The sequence below is a fragment of the Ictidomys tridecemlineatus genome, chromosome 11, assembly GCF_052094955.1.
Source record: "Ictidomys tridecemlineatus isolate mIctTri1 chromosome 11, mIctTri1.hap1, whole genome shotgun sequence".
Taxonomy (NCBI): Eukaryota; Metazoa; Chordata; class Mammalia; order Rodentia; family Sciuridae; genus Ictidomys; species Ictidomys tridecemlineatus.
Genome location: NC_135487.1, coordinates 24,124,938 through 24,138,580, shown reverse-complemented (window position 1 = coordinate 24,138,580; position 13,643 = coordinate 24,124,938). Strand labels below are relative to the sequence as shown.

General features: G+C 50.1%; 1 long non-coding RNA gene across 1 annotated transcript in view; it reads left to right on the top strand.

Moving 5' to 3' along the window:
* The window catches only part of LOC120890712 (uncharacterized), a 49,232-nt gene extending 35,830 nt beyond the window's left edge, over window positions 1-13,402 (top strand). The window contains exons 3-5 of the long non-coding RNA XR_005735090.2: window positions 9,997-10,090; window positions 10,298-10,458; window positions 10,748-13,402. This is a non-coding gene — a long non-coding RNA (uncharacterized LOC120890712). The remainder of the gene's footprint in view (window positions 1-9,996; window positions 10,091-10,297; window positions 10,459-10,747) is intronic.
* Window positions 13,403-13,643: the final 241 nt, after the last annotated feature.

Sequence of the window (13,643 nt, the reverse complement as noted above, 5' to 3'; positions counted from 1 at the left end):
ACCAAAGGAAAACTTCCTGACTGCCCATTTTTGCCCAGGGCCAGCCCTGAAGGAGGAGACGGGGCTGGGGCTGCAGGGAGCTCGGGGTTAATGAAGAATGGGAGCCCACTCCGAGGCTGTCACCATTGATTTTTCGTTCCAGGCAGCTTGCAAGCTGCCCCCGGAATCAATGTCAGAAGGTGAAAACAAATTTCTAAAATTAGCCCGGAATATACTGCAAGAAAAACCTTCTGCACAACAAATAGTAATAAAGCAAATACCCAGGGAAGGTGTCGCTATGGGGAGTGCAGGGGACAGGCAGCCCACCCTGAAGCTGCTGCCTCGGCGTGGAGCTCTCCCACCCTGGGAAATACACTCCATCACCACAGGGACACACACACAGTCCATTCCGGCCCCCGAAGTCCTGACTGCAGCCATTAAACTAAGCAGGAGGGAATGGCCAAGCGCTCTGAGCTGACTTTGGGACAGTTGGGAGGGAGGGGCACCCTTGTACCCTGCTGGTGGCGCTGGAAAACCGTTCATCTGGTCAGAGGGCTTGTATTTCGTGGGCAGGCAGTGCTGGGAAATTGTTTGGATTTTTGGCCAGGCTACTCTGCTGGGCAGAATCGGATGTGACCATTCCCGCCAGGTTAGGAATCCCAGACGTGACAGTTTCTGCTCACTTTTCATGATGATGTGTCTGGGGCAAACCTTAGTGAACAGGCTATCAGAAGCCCAAATGTCTGAGCACCTTATTTTATAGCTCCCCCTGGCCTCACCACGGATAAACTCTAAGAAGGGACATAAACAATGAATTTCAGGGGGACCATTTTGTGGCAGGAGGTATCCTCTGGGGACCTAGCTCCCAGACTGAGAGGCTTCTAGAAGGGGAGTATGAGTGGGGAGGATATTTATCCTAACTTTTGTTGACTTGGAGATGATACAATGGATGCAAGAACGCTCCTGTGGGTCCCCCATCCTAAGTGGTCTCTGGAAAGCTTTGGAACAACTAAGTGTCTGAGTTGGAAGGTTCTTGGCCCATTGTCTGCTCGCAGTGGGACTGAACATCGTTACCATCCACAGCAGCTGGAAAAACTTGGGTTTAAGGCTCTAAATCTGCCAGAGTAGATAGTCACCAACTGGGGGAGGTTTTGAACACATTCCTTTTGCAAAGTAGACTCTGAGGAAATAACCAAGAGGAAAACAAATATTTGCAGACCCGTGTATGTAGCTGCCTGCTTCGTAAATGTAAAATACTGCAAACAAACCAATGTGCAACTTCTGGGGCTCTGTTAAGTGGCACGGTGGTGTCATGGGGTGCTATGTGGGGCCACATGGTATAGCCACTGGGGTGAGATGATATGGACTGAGAGGGCCACAGTGATCTGGGGCTTCAGCTGGGATCATTGAGGGCAGGATCGTCAGAAGAAATGAGCCATGATGAACACACTTCACGGACATTGATTATAAAAGTCACCAAGATCAGAAACTCAGTTCCAGAAGGGCCCTTGGTGGTAATCTGGTCTAACTCTTCATTTCACTAATTATTAATTCAGCACAGTTTTTTTTTTGAGCACTTATTATAATCCAGGTATGTGCCAAAGACCTGGGGAAATAATGTTGAGAAAACCCAAAGTCCTGACCCTCCCAGCCTTCCAGGTGCATGGCACAAACACCGTCTACATTGCTTCTTATAATCAGTGACCATCTGACATCTGCCGGAGGCCATTGCTTTCTGGGGCCAATGTCCCTCCATAGCAGGGAGTCACCAACTGGGAGCTGACATGTCTTGTTCCTTCCACAATCGAGTTAGCCCTGTCCTCTGGTTCACAATGGACAGATCTCCTCCTCCAGATTAAGCCTGGGTGTTCCACAAGATTTGGGAAGAGAATTTTAAAGTGCCAGTCCCCGTACTCAGCCATAGTCACAGCTGGTGGGTGGTGGACTTAGAGCTGCCACCCTGGCTCCCAGGTGGGCTTTGCTTCCCAGTGGAGATTTGCCTGAGGTCTGGCAAACCCTTTGGTTGACTTGCACATAAGGAGTTGCAGATCTTCTATTTTGTTCAGTTCTTGATGAGAAGGAGCTGTAACCAAGTCCCCTTGAGGCTGGGCCGATTTGGGGTGGGGAGGATTGTACCAGTTTTTTTATATCACTCTCTGCCAAACATTCCTGATCTTCTTCCCCCATCTCAATTTCATGTGCTTTGGTCTTCCCAAGCCTGAGAGTCAGAACTTTCTTCACCTTCTATTAGAGATGGTTTTAATTCCAGAGTCCAAGGGCTGTAATTCAGTCCTGATGGCCCCTCCATTGAGTTCCAATGGTGCCTTCCCAGTTTCTCCCAAGAAGACTAGGAACTGTGGATCAGTTAGAATGACCGGTGGCCAGCTGAATGCAGAGGACTCCCAGGAGGTCTGCCGGGGATGCTTCACACTCTGCTAAACTCACAATATTTTCAGGGAAGCCTTCTCTTTCTAGTCTCCTTTACCTGAGTCTAATGCTTCCAGCAAATCCTGGTGCTGTGTGGTCTTGGGCAGGTCTCTTGGTCTCTCTGCACCTCCTCTAACGGGGAGAAAGCACTGGTATCTTGAGGAGCCATGAAATTTCGAAATTATTGAGTGAGATAACGATTTCAAGAACTGTATGCTTCCAGGCAGGCTGTAAGCCCTCAGAGTGTTTGCTGACACCATCCATCACTACATCGTCAAGCGAGATACCTGCAACTAGACTCAAGACCCCAGTCTTGGTTGTGCCAAAGCACAGTGAAATGTCTTTTACCGGCTTTTAGAAACTAAGATTCTATATGATTGAGAGTCTCATTAACTTTCTCAAAGCTTCAAGAACTTTATACACTGAGACAACCCCCCAGCCCCCAGATCAACCCTAGTGCCACCCAGAAACTGTCAAGTTTACCTTTTGCATTCTATCTTTCCGTACCTTTTTTTTAAAAAGTAGAAATCGACTCACACTGTACATACTGCTTCATAAGCTACTGATTTTTCTTTAATATGCTTTTCTCAGATCATTAAATATATTCTTGGGCTGTTGCTATTTTTAATGAACTTATTATTTTCAACTGTCCGGGTGAACTCCAGCTACTGGATGTCTAGATTGCTCCCAGTGTCATGCTATTATAAACAATGCCGTGATGAACATCCTCAATTATTATCATTATCTTTTTCTTAAGTGTTATAACCATGCTGATTATGTGGACTCAAAGCTCTGAGTTTTATTAAAACCTGCCACTTCGAAGTCTCATTACTGTCCCGCCTACCTCAATCCCGTCCTTGAATAGTAAGTGTTTCGAAGCCAAGTTCAGGACCTGACATTTATCTCTGTTTTATTTTATCTTATTAGATTCAGCCCATCAGTCCAGCCTGTCTAGAGCCATCTGGATTCTGTCGCTGTTTTTGCAATCTGCCTAAGCCTTTTTTTTTTTCTTTTAAAATCAACTACAAATTCGGTAAACAGGCCCTTTATGTTTTCAACTAAGTCCTTAATAAAAATGTCATGCAGGTCAAAATTAAGGCCAGAACTGTGTGGCAGGGCCCCAGAGGACTTCCTCCAGGTTTGATGGACACCCTCTGCTTTTGGCAAGTTACAAATTCTCCTACGTGAACCAGCATTCGGCTCACATCTTCCTATAAGTTTATAGCAAAGTTCATAAAACAAAGTCGGACCAGATGGTTTCAACGCCCAGGCTCAGCCGAGGGGAACCATCCTCAGAAGCCGAGGCGCAGGTTTGGATGAAGCATGGGCTCCCGTTGTTTCTGTTTTAACTGGGGCACTTGGCCACCTGCTCTGCTCACTGCTATCTCAGTGACCCAGGCTGAGGGCTCCCTGGGATCACTGTCCCCCCATCAGTCAGTGACAGTCCAGGGGAAACGGCTGACAATGCCAGCTGAGCCCAAGCCGGAGTGACGTCTGATGCTGAAGGAACTCAGCTGGGAGCCGCACCCCAGGCCTCACCCCACGTGTAGCTCGGAGTGATGGGCACCAGGATATGGGAACCACGCGTCCAGGTTCTCACCACATGGGGGGCAACCTGGAGCGCTAGGGTGGCTGGGGCCCAGGCTCTGGTTTGGGTACTTAGCTGTGTCACTCCACAAGGTCCCTTTCCTTCTCCTAGTCTCAGTGTCGTCATCTGTTAAATGGGGATGAATACCATTGACCTCTTAGGGACTTGAATTTCATGAGATAAGGTAGAGAGGGTGTTTTATCTGGCATTATAGCATTAAAAAAATTAAGCCAGTTTTCAAAAATCAAGAGGTTTCCCTTAATATTTTGGATCTGGATTTCTCTCGAAGAATTGGAAGACTTGGCAACGTTAGGCCTTCTTTTCCAGCTTTTTGCACATGGCAGCAATATAGGGGACCATTAAGGACTGTCCCCCTTAGACAGGCATCCATTCCAATGGCTGTGGTCTCTGCCTCTCACACAGCACGCGTCTGGGCTCAGCAGTGTGACCTGCTTACCTGACAGGCCTGGGCACTGGAGCTCATCACCCAGGCGCAAGTGTTAGATTGCTCAGCCCTGTGTGACCCCTCAGGGCCTCAAGTTCAAGTTCCTCACCTATGAGGCTAGCATGATAATGGGTGATGACAAAAACCATGTTTGCTGTGGCTCTGGGTTGGTGTTCAATGGGCTTGTGCTGCCTCATGGCCACCCACGGTGACCTCAGCTGGGAGACTGAGCTGGAGACTGAGTTGGAGACCGGTGGGAGCTATGGGAATTCCAAAGTGCCAGGGGGCAACAAGCACAGCCCCTGTCTCAGAGGTCACCACTCAATTCCAAGAGGCCCCGGGGAACCATGGGGGCAGAGAGGACATTGGCACGTGGCACTCATTACAGATAAAGAAATGTGTGTGGTAGAGAAGAGGTCATCTGTCACAGAGATACGCTTCCCTGCAATACTGTATCCCTCGGCCTCCCCTGTCCCCTCCACTCCAGGGGTTCTCGTGGGCTAAGCCATCAGCCATTGCTTTCCCTCTTCTCCATCCTTCTCCCCCGAGTACTGGGGCCCTTGTCTGTGGATTTCCCTGCGGACCTCAGGAGCAAGGCCTCAGGTGGCAAGCAGCTAGGAAACTAGACCTTGGTACCTTTCTGTCAAAGCCCTGCTGGAGTTACACAGCAGCCCAGCCGGGCACTTTCTGGGTGGTGGTGGGTGGAGTTACTCACCGTGTCCGCAGGTGCAGTGATTGGAGAGCGCTGGCCAGGGGAAGGAGCTGGCTTCTGCCTGTGCGGTTTGGTCCAGGGCACTGGCCTGTTGTACACATTGGTAACCAACTTGGCTGGGTGTTATCGGCAGATTTCAAGGCTGCCTCTCCTCTCTGTGTTCCACTCACTGCTGGAGACCTCTCTTTTGGGGTTGGCGGGTGGTGTTAATGAGCTCCATGGGCCCAGCTGTTGGAGTTACAGGACTCTGAGAGCCTTGACCACGTTTGTGGGCACATCGCTGCACTGCCTAATTTATCTTCTTCAGAGTGTGAAGACCGTCAGATCTGAGCTCCCTATCTCAATATTTCTCTGCAAGTCTACCCCATACCTTTTTCTTCCCTCTTGCTTCAGAGCTCAGTTGTTCAGGTCCATGTTCAATGAGCACCTACTGTATGCCGGCAGTGTGGTCAGCGCTCAGTGGATGAGATCTTCCCTCCCTCCAAAGTTTATCCTCCCCTGCTGCTCCTGCCCAAGCACCTGAGCATCCTTTGCACCAGATCAGGATTGGGAATCTAGAGCCCATGGGCCGAATCTGGTCTGCCACCTGTCTTTGTAAATAAAGTTTTATTGGGACACAGTCACGCTTGTTTGTTTATGCCTCGTCCATCACAGGTTTTACACTGGGATGGAGGTTTAGTGTCTGTGATAGGGACTGCAAAACTGAAAATATTTACCCTCTGGCCCTTTACAGAGAAAGGCTGGGGATCCCTGCTGTAGACCCCCCACTGTCCTGCCTCCCTGTTCTCCAAGATCTCAGGCTGAGAATTGTCGCTGTCCATTTCCATGGGCTCCGTTCTCTTTGGTCCACCTGAGAGGTGGAGGGGGTCTGTCTCCCCAGGCACTGGTGGCCGTCCTGCTGGGGCCTGGGAGGGTACTGCACAGTCTTACAAAGGACCTGCCTGCAGGGTGTCCCTTACTGCCACTCTTGAGTCCCCTCTGGCTGTGCTCAGTGATGATGGGGGGAGCAGGCTGGGGGCTTCTGGCTGCTGTGGGGCGATGCTGTCACTTGCTAGATGATGACGGTGGGTTGGTCTCTCACCTGGTCCATTCCCTCAGCTTTCTCGTCTCTGCAGGGCGTGTGCTACCTGCTTCTGGATCACGGTGAAGGTGAAGCTGCCCAGCACCTGCTTCTCGTCTGAACAGAGACAGAGGCTTTGTAGAATATAGATGCAGAGAGAAAGGAGCCCCAGGAAATGGAGAGGGGCCATTCATCTGGGAGCTAGGGCCTCCTTCCCACCCCTTCCTCAGGACCTGGGGTGGGTACTCATTCCTCTGAGAACTGCAGAAGGACAAGAGGCACACGGGGCTGACCAGAATGACTCAGAAGCTCAGAGGAGAGACCCATCTCTGGACCCCAGATTCCTGCACCCCAGTCCTGAGCCTTTGTCCCAGCTGGGGGCTGGGACGCGTGTCCCTCGCTGATGGTGGGCTGCAGAAGGCAGTGGCCACAGAGCTGAGGCACTTCCAGAAGCGCAGGTGCTGGGGGCCGGGTGGAGGAGGCCAGGCCGGTTGCTATGGAGAGAGAAATGTTATGCGGTTAACTTGTTTGACTGGCGGCCTTGAGAAATACCCATGTCCCCGCGGGGCCTGGGAGCCATCCATCATTCGGAAAGGCTCCTTTCATGATGAGGGTTATCTATTTGGCTAATAAAACCACGATCACAATCCCTTACATGCGACAGCCCTTCCCTTTCCGCACGTTTTATGGAGCCCTCTTCAGTTTATAAGGCGCCCGAGGCTTGGTTCTATGCAGCTCCGCCTCTGCCTAGTGACAGGCCTTTGGTCACACGCTGTGCACCAGGCACAGAGAGGCAGGAGACGAGCCACATTGGCTCTTTCTTGCCTTTACGAGCTCTGCACACCCCTGGAAGATGAGCACCACCTTGTCTTCTCCAGCCAAGGAGGAGAAGGAGGGCCCTGCGTGGGTGTGCGGGGACAGTGAAGGTGGCCTCCGGCAGGGACGCCCCACCTGAGACGGGAGGGGAGGAGGCAGAGGACGGAGCTACAGGGTGGTGCAAAGGACAGTGACAGCGACTGTGCATCTGCGGGGACCCAGGCACCGGGCCAGGCATCTGGCGCCCGTGGATTCATTCATCACAGCAGAATTCTTTGGGTAGCGAGCGACAGAACCACAATGCTCACCAGCTGGGACAAAAAGATGGTTATTGTCTCAGGTGCCCGGATTACAGGAAGAGCTGTGTTGACAGAGCATTCGGGGTCACTTTTTCACTCTGCGGGGGGACAGGCTGTCAGCCTCACCCTTTTGCCTTGGGGGATGGGGAGATTTTCTTCTTTTCTGGCTGTGGTTTGAAGGATCCCAGGGAAGGACCCTGATGGGTTTGGACCTGTGCCTGTCCCCTGAGTCACTCAGTCCCTGTGGCCTAAGGCAAGGATCAGCACAGCAGGTGGCTGGTAGCTCCCACCTAACCTGAGCTAGAACGGGGATGTGGGGATGGAGTTGTCAGTTTCTAGGTCCAACATGATGTTATTTTTTTATTTTCAACAGAGATGGTTACTTACATTTTTGATTCACTGAGATGGAATCTTGCTCATTTGTAGGGGACGTGGTGGTCACTCTGGTAGCCCGGAAATGGCTCTATCCAGAGCCATTTCCGTCTTAGTGTTTTTTTATTCATTTCACAAGATCAAATGAATTCCAGCCACAGGCTGGGGATTGCTTCGCCCCAAGACCGCCTGGGATTTCCCTGCTGCCTGGAAACTTACTTTTCGAGGGGGATGGGGAGTAAACAAGCAGAGTGATACAATTTCACCGGGCATTCCCTGATAAGCGAAGCACAGAGAAACAACGTCAGGAGATCAGGAAGCGTGGGTGCTGGTTTTCATGGGGGTCATCAGGGGACAGACACGCTGGCCCTCCTCCCAGCTGAGGAGGCAGCTCAAGTGGAGAACTGTCTGACTTGACTCATGCCAAGATCTGGCAGAGGGAAAAGAATGTGTAAAGGCCCTGAGGTGGCGAACGAGCTTGGTGTGTTCTGGGAATAGCCAAAAGGCACTGTGGTGGGTGCAGTGTGAGCCAGGGAGGGCAGGGTGTCCGACAGGGTTAGGGTAGACAGGGTCAGATCACATAAGGCCACCTCTGCTGGCCATGGTAAGGAGTTCGGATGTTGTTCTAAGTGTGATCAGATGCCATCTTCAAGGGATGAACCTTCTTCTCAGAGATAAATTGAGCTGCCGTGAGATGAAGTTGACTTTCTCAGGAAGGAAGGAAGGAAGGAAGGTCGGTCTGTCAGTCTTCTATGGTGAAACCACCACTTTGGAGTCACCTTGTTTTCTTTTTCCCATATAAAGCACCTTCTTCTCGTAAGCTTTGGAGAAAGGGGGGCGGCAAGAAAAGAAAATGGGCAGAAGCTTGTGACCCTTCCTCCTGCAAAGTGGACAGATGACCTTCTGGGAGTATCAGCGAGGGAGGGTCCATAGGCCCAGCAGGGGTCAGAGACGCTGGTCCAGATGCAGAACCAACAGGTCATGCACAAGCCCAGGAGAGGCCAGGAGGAGGGCAGAGCTGCTGAACCCCCTGAGGGAAGGTGGAGGCCCTGGGTTCATACAGGTTTTCTCCAGCAGTACTTGGCAGATCCCTGGCCTGGGATGGGAGAGAGAGGAAGGAAGACCCCATGGATAACGGTGGGCATTGGGCCTCCAGGTTCGGGGGGAGGGGGACGGGGTGAAGCGCCGTCTGTGCATGCCCAGCCTTGTGCTTTGGTTTTCCTCGGGCTGGCCCAATAGGAGACTATTTTCCATTTTCCACAAAGATGGTTTAATTGATTGGGATTCACTCTTTTATACTCTTATAGGCTCTTACTTACAGATAGCATCCTTGTAATGGGCTGAGTTACAACTCAGGTTGGGTAGGTTGAGGCTTCTCTCCAATACTCCCATGTTGAAGTCTGAAACCCAGTGCTCACCGCGTGGCTGCAGGGTTGACTCTGTAAAGGTGGGTTTACGTTAAAGTGGGGCCAGCTCCGTGGGCTTCCGTCTGATCTGACTGGTGTCCTCCTAAGAAGTGGAAATTTGGACACAGAGACACCCAGGTGGCTCATACCCAGAAGTTGGTGAGTTTATCGCACTGGTTGTAGGTAGGTATTTCTAGGATTCCTTCCTTAAGTTGGCCTTCCCTGCTGGGTGTGGAGCAGAGGGGCGTTCCTGGGTGGTAGAAGTGACGCTCCATTGGGCACAGAGGAAAGAAACATGGTGGACACACCGATGCAGGGAGGGTAGCTGGACCAGGAAAGTGAAGAGCAGGATTTCAGGAAAATCTAGGAGGAGATGCTGCATGGCTGGGAAAGACTTGACATTGATTATTTTTGCAGGAGTAACGGGAACGGGGTGGGAGGGGAATGTTAGCTCATTTGCCGCCTGCTACGTGCCAGGCGCTTTCCCATTTAATCCTTATAACAACCCTGGGACCAAGGATTGTTGCAGCTTGAGAAAGGTTGATGAGGGTTGGACATCTTTAAGAGGAGGCTGAGTGGTTGGCTGCTAAGAGGCCTCTGAGCTTGGCATGAAGTTGGTGAATTTATCGTAGAGTAAATATGGCCAGCTCTGGCTCCTTGGGCTCCCCTGTCTCTGCTCCAGGCTAGGCATGCTTTCTGTGTTCACACCGGCTTTTGCCAACTGATTTAGTTAATTAGGTTTCTGCTTACTCCATTACCATCACCCCACCCCCCAGCCCAGCCCGCCTCTCTCCCTGTGACTATACCCAGGCCTCCATGACTGGTGTTTGGGGTCTTCCCAAACTCTTTGGTCACATTTTCAGTTTTTTTTTCTCTTGGTTTGTGCCAACAGATGGCATATCTCCTCATTCTGCATGGATTTTGTCCACCTAACTCTCAGAGGGAAGTCTTCCAGCTTAACGGTCACTCCCACATATGGCTGACAGGTATTGTTTTCATTGCTTTGTAGATGAGGGGCCTAAAGCTCAGAGAGGTTAAGTCGCTGGCCCAGTAGAGCCAGGATTTTGGAGCCAGCTCTTCTGGCTCCCAAGGCTGGGGGTGGAGGGGTGGATAAAGGGCAGGAAGGTCAGCATTGCACAATCTCAGGGAATGGGAAGTTCTGGGCAGAGAATGTGTTGTGTTCTTCTTTTTAGGGTCCCCAAGACTTGGTCCACAATTGCAGTCAGTTCATCCCAAAGCTCCTGGGTCCTTTGAGTCATGTGCATGCTTGGCCAGAGCTGGACCACCGCTCTCAGAGCCAGGACAACTATGGTGGCCATCGTGGGAACTGGGTAGTGCTGCTGAATGTGGTTGGGTACGTTGAGGCTGGAGGGTGGGGAGGGTTGAATTCCAGCCCACTTTCCACTCACCAACCTTTGCAACCTGGTTTGGAGCTGGCATAGTGTCTGGAGGAAGGAGCAGCTTCTCCCTTCCAGAAGAGGGCACCATTCTGTCATTCTACCTCTGGGGTGGGGAGTCTTTTCCTAATTCCCTTGAGCCTCTCTGTGGGCTGGAGGCTCTCAATGGTCCTTGTTCCTTTGCATATTCTGCTCACATTCCGAGGTATAAGCACACATTCAGGTATACCACCGTGTCCTCTGCAGGCGTCATCAGAAGCCATCTGGATACTCCCATTGACCCAGGAGTGGGTGGCGATCCAGCCCAGAAGTCATCTAGGTGGATTGTGGACAGAAGGACAAGAGCTCTGCAGACCCCTCCGGTGCCCCCAGGTTTCTGGAAAGCCCTCTAGGCAGCCAGCACAAGGTCAAATACTTCTGCACAGAGAATCCCTGCAGGGGGATTTGTTCCGGGAAGGGAATTACATTTCAATTTGATTTAATTCAATGAGAATGACACCAAATTGATCAGCTGGTAAAATGCCATTTGATGGGCAGATCTGCTCTTTCCAAGTCAATAGGAACCTCCAGAAAAATCAGTCTTGCTTTTTCAGACAGAACTGAAAGTTTTACCCATTTCCTTTGCCTTTTAAAAAGGGCTCAAATTCCCTGAAGGTGGAGGGCCTTTTCCTCATAGATTTAGGGACCTGAGCAAAGTAATTAACCAACAGGCACCCAGGGGACACACTGTGCAACTTCTGTATCAGGTTGTGTGTGTGTGTGTGTGTGTGTGTGTGTGTGTGTGTGTGTGTGTGGTGTCACATTAGTCATCTTGTACCAGACTTTCCTGTGATCTTGACAGATTTCTCAGTTTCTCTGGGTCTCAGTTCTACCATCTATAAGATGAGCATTTAGCCTCCCTTGGTCCTGCACTGGGCCACGTCTTTTGGAGCAATGGCACGAACAATAACCACAGTCCCCACAACCACTGTCACGGTCCCAACAAATTGTCACTAGCATTATTTTTGCTTTTTTTTTTTTTTGGTGCTGGCAAGTATCAGGCAAGTACTCTGCCTCTGAGCCACAACCCCAACTAGTGTCATTCTTGAGCAGTTACTCTGTGCTGGGCACGATTGAAAACTTCATATGTTTTTATGGTTTGAGTATGAGGTGTCACCAAAATGTCCTGCATCCTGCGTTAATGCAGGGATATTCAGAGTGAAATGGTTAGGCAATGAGAGTTGTAATCCAATCAGCCCTTTCTAATTCGATATGGACTGACTGGGTGGTAACTGCAGGTAGGTGGGGCTTGGCTGCAGGAGGCCGGTCACTGGGATCACACCTGGAAGGGTTCATCTTCCCTTCACCTTCCCCCTCCTTTCTTCCTGGCCACCATGAGCTGAGCAGTGGTCCTCCATGGTGCCCTCCTACCACGATGCTCTACTTCACCTCAGGCCCACAGCCATGGAGTCAGCCGGCCAGGGACTGAACCTGTGAAACCACGAGTTGACATAAACTCTCCCTCCTCTAAATTATTCTTGTCAGGTATTTTGGTCATACGGATGCAAAGCTGACTAACACGTACACATTATATCACCTGGTATTTGTAATCATTCCATCAGGTAGAGACAGTCAGTTCTGCTGTTGCACTTATTTTGAAAATGTGCATTTGTTTCGTCATGATCCATGTATTAGGGAATCATCGGAGCATCATGTTAATTTTGCAATTGCTTCTGCCTGGTATCCTGGGCGAGGAACGCTAGACGGGCATAGGAAACTGTACCCAGTTAAACCCGGCTGAGTGGAAATACCCAGAAAGCACAGGTGCACACCCCTCAGAATCTACGGGCTTCCTTCCTTCATCCTGTGTTTTAGGAGACGCTGACCTGGTGCCCTGACTTTCCTTCTGATTTCAGATCCTCCTCCTCCCCTCTCTTGACAGGGACTCACAAGCTGCAGTCCTTTGATGCTCACTTCTGCAAGCAAACAAAAGGTCTTTGGCACGGTAACCCATCGTGCTTGTTGTACATGTATATGTAATTTTCACATCTTAATCATTTAGTGTGTGTAAAACCATGCTGCCATTTTTTTTTTAAAACCAGGTTCCTCTTTAAAGAAATGTTCCCCAAGAGATTTTTGAGTGGTTCCCAATCCACTGTTTCCAGAAGCCCTGTGGTTTTTGTACAGCATGGTGATTTATTTTATCTTATTTTAAAATTTCCCCCAATTTTGATAAAATATGCAGAACCTAAAATGGACCATTTTAACCATTTTTAAGAAGACGGCTTAGTGGGACTAAGTCCATTCACAGTGTTGTACCACTGACCTCGCTGTCCATCTGCAGAGTTCTCTTCGTCTTTCTGGACCGAGTACCCTTTAAACGGCAGCTCTCATTTCCTCTCCCCATTGCTCCTGGCAACCTCCATTCAACTTTCCGTCTCTCCGTGTTTGGTTCTGCTGTGCACCTCACGTCCTCAAGTTTTATCCACATTGCCGCGGGTGTCAGAATGTCCTTTTTTTTTTAAACGCTGAATAATATTCGATTGTCGGTAGAGAACCCAAATTTTGTTTCTCCCTATCCTGATGAATTTGGGGACTGCCTAAGTGGAGTGACAGCGGAACTGTACTTTTTCGATTTTGCACACAAGGAAGCTAAGGTGCCGAGTGGTTAGGTGACTCCCTCAACTGCCAGCTAATAAGTGGGACACTCAGGATTTGAACCCAGGTCTCGCTGATTCTGCAACTTGTGCTTCAAATGCTGTGCAACTCTGCTTTCTTCTTTTCATGTTATTGTCACCAATCCAAATGATGTTGACTGGGAGTCGGTTTGGTTATTAATTTCCTGTTGTTAACAGAAGCTATAGTGTCTGAAATCTCTGCTGCACCATCTGGAATTTTTAATAAAAACTTGAGGAATTTCCAGGGGTTTCTGCACATTGCATATGTGTAATAGCAAGGGGAAAACGGATGTTTAAAAACAGAAATGCCTGCAGCCACTTTTAAATTCCAGGTGGGGGTGAGGGGCTACCCAAGACGGCTCTTTTGTTTGAGAAAATGCTATCAGCAGCCTTTTTTTTTTTTTTTTGATTATTCAAGGGCAGGCTCGCTCTCTGCCCCCACCTCGAATAATCTGGAAGGAGGAGGAGGCTCCAAATTAAATGGC